Source organism: Mustela putorius, unplaced genomic scaffold (assembly GCF_011764305.1).
Source record: "Mustela putorius furo isolate JIRA1106 unplaced genomic scaffold, ASM1176430v1.1 tig00004190_pilon_pilon_pilon, whole genome shotgun sequence".
NCBI classification, from domain to species: domain Eukaryota; kingdom Metazoa; phylum Chordata; class Mammalia; order Carnivora; family Mustelidae; genus Mustela; species Mustela putorius.
The window spans coordinates 73,483-77,107 of NW_025422306.1; positions in this window are offsets into that span (position 1 = coordinate 73,483).

The window sequence follows — 3,625 nt, forward strand, 5'->3', positions numbered from 1 at the left end:
TTAGTCTTTCTTGGATACCAACAAGTGTTTGCCCAGTTAAGAGCACGGTAACAATCAGTCACATTATGTTATAATGATTGTCGATATCTTTAAAAGCCTTGTCAAGTTCCTTTTTGAGTAACCCTCACCCAACCCTTAGAGAAATTTATCTGTGGTTCACCTCTTTAAAATACTTCATTTTTGTTCCACATTTACCATAGCCAAAAAAAAAAAAAAAAAAAGCTTTTTATTAACAAAGTGTTCAGAAGGGGGCGCCACTGTAAACAATGAGAGTTTTCGCTGCTGGGACAATTTTGTTGCAGAAACAGCTGAAAGCAATCAGGTCAGACAGAGCCAAGGGCTGGAGGGATTTTTAAAATTACAAAAACCGAACCAAATCAAACCAAAACAAAAATCAAAAATCAAAACCAATGGCCAAGATTTCAAGTTTGCTACTAAAGGCATGACATTTTCCTAAGACATGTGAGTGACTTGATCCATATATTTATATATTTATATTTGAAGAAGGAACTATTTGATGCAGCAAATCCACGTTGATTAAAAATTACCAGATGTGGGGGCTCCTGCGTGGCTCAGTGGTTTAGGCCTCTGCCTTCGGCTCAGGTCATGATTTCAGGATCCTGGGATGAATCCCCACATCGGGCTCTCTGCTCAGCGGGGAGCCTGCTACCCTCCTCTCTCTCTGCCTGCCTCTCTACCTACTTGTGATGTGTCTGTCAAATGGGTAAATAAGATCTTTAAAAAAAGAATTACTAGGTGTGAAATACATCGAGGGTATGCGAAGGAAAATGATTTCATCTGATCTGACTAGGGAGTGGTTGAAGCCTGAATTAAAGTGCTATAAAAAGAGTAAAGACCTGGGAAATATATGGGGAAAAAATCCCTAGAAAAACAGCAATAATAACTGGCTGCCCTTTATTGATCCAGATCCTGCGATAGGCAAAGAAGGGCTGGTTTTTGCCAGAGGATGATCTCCGTTTGTCTTCATGATCTGGCATTTCCTGCAAGCCAGGCATGGGGCTCTGCACTAGAGCTGCAAATGCTGGGGGGCCCTCACTGTCCCTTTTCTCTTCTCAGTGGGACAAAGGGCATGTCCATGGTGCAGTGTGACAGGCTTTACCACAGTGGGAGAAAAGACTGCCAAGGGTAGGTTGGAACTGGGAAAAGCCACTTCGGAACAGGTTTTCAGGGGAGGTGATAGACAAGGCAAAGAGAAGAATGAGGATGAGTGTGTCAAGTTTCAAAGTGCCAGCAGGCAGCACAGTGCATTCGGGAAACTACAGCAAGTTCATGACAACCGACAGCTGATCTCACAGAATCACCTGGGGATGGAGGCTGAGACGCGGGGTTAACACTGGGGGTGACATGGTTTGTATACTATGCCGAGGAGGTGAGGTACTACACTGTGGGGGCACAGGGAGCTACCGGAGGATTTCAAGTATCAGAATCGTAACCATAATAGAGTATTTAATTGCATCCTAGCTTTCATCAAGTGTAAGATGCATTATAGTTTATGTTCGACTAAGAAAGAGAAATGCTGTCAGTTAAACTAGGATATGTCATCAAGTGCAAGGTGAGTGCCATCTTAAGAGATATTAAAATGGGGGGGGAGGACAAATCTTAGAACAAGTAAACTGTGTTACTAGAATAATTAAGAAAGGTCGAACACTTGGATCAACAAAATAAGTGATTATTGCTTCCCATGTGTCCCAAACTATATTAAGTCTCCAAAAATTTTATATCATTTGGTAGGTCAGATATATATAAAATTACATTTAAAGTTTTAAAAATATCAGCAAATATTTTCATTTAAATGCAAATTTCAAAGAAAATCTACTTTTCCTAACACGACTTTTTATCCTATTTTTTTTAATTTGTCGACAACTGATAAAATGTTTAGCGAGACTATAAATGTTTGATCAAATAAAATGATTAATAGGTGTAGGTTCAAATTATTATGCTCCACTAAAAATGATTTAGTCTTTGATGAACATCTGTTTGGTAATATGCTGTATCCAGATATAGTAAATTAATGACATATATAAAATTATAAGGAAATGACACCTTCCGTTCCATTATGAGTAGAGCTTTTAAAATGCTATTTGTCACAACCTGTCATCTTGTCATTATGTAGCATTATGTAACATTTAGAAAATGTATACTCTTCACTTTGAAGTCTTTTAGAAATCTAAAATATGACTTTCCATGGTTTGTGTTTCCATATTCCTTTATTGCCAGTTTGAACAAATCCACATGCTTTGATTCAAAGGTAATAAATTCCTCTTATTTGGAAAAATTATGTTTATTTTTGTTCTCTCACCCTTAGCAGATGGTTTCATTTTAGCACACTTCAGAGTTATAATTTCATGCTTATTAAAAACATTTATTATGATCTACATAGATGAATGAAACTTTTATTTTATTAAATTATTTGCCAACAAATCTGTTATTTTTAAAAATGTATTTCCTTTGAAGGGTTATTTTAGAGCATTCAGAGAGGATCTAGGTGTGTGGTATTATGCAATTTTTAAGTAGGTATGAAATGGTTATTTATATGATTGTTTCTTTAAGGATTATGTATATTGTCCATTATATGCTATAAAATATTTTGAAAGTAATTTTAAGGTATGTTTACATAGTTTATTTTTTGGAAAAAAATATTGAAATGACTTATGAAATTCAGTATACTCTCAACATTAATTTTTTCTGAAATTTACCAATTGTCTACTGAACCTATTATATGGCAGATATTACTTCAGACTACACTGGTAAATGAAATACTTGGCTTTGTAGAACTTTTATTTTAATGAGTGAGACAATTAAAAGCTATAAACCTTAATAAAAATTGCATAGTGCATTCAAAAATGATGAGTACAATGGGGAAAAAGAAAACTTAGATCAGGGTGAGAAAAATCAAGGTTGCTAGGCAGGGGATGGGGAGTTAAGAATTTTAATAGCAACATCAGGATAGTTACAATGAAGCTGACAATTGAACAAAGGTATGGAAAGGTGATGAATTTGCCCAGAACTATCAGCAATAAGGTCACTCCAGACAAAGGAATTGGCTATCTTGAAAACCATAAGGTTGGATCGTGCCTGGCATATCTGAGGAATAGCAAGGAGGCCACTGTGAGGGACTGAAGAGTAGAAGGGAAAGAGGTCACAGAGGTTAAATGAGTGGCTAGATCATGTAAAAGCTTAGAAGTCATTGTAAAACTCTGGCTTTTATATTTGGAAACTTACTGTGTGATAGAATTTCTGCTAATAACTGAGAGTTCAAATGTCCATAAAATTTCAAAGATTCTTTTTCTTGTAAGACAGAATAAAGAAAAAGAGTTCATATATTTTCACATGGTGTAACAAATGCTCGGAGATCCAAGTGTAGGAAGCTATGGGAGCACAGAAGAAGGCACTAAAATCACACCAACATATTTGATGACTGTGACTATATATAAATTTGTATTTTCTAGATTTTTTATAGTCATGGAATCACACAGTATATACTATTCATTGCCTGGCTTTTCTTTTCTCAGCACCATTACTTTGAGAATCTCCAATTGTAAATAGTTCATATTGATGTTGAACAGTAATCTCTTTAATGAATAGATCATAATTTGTCTTTGCT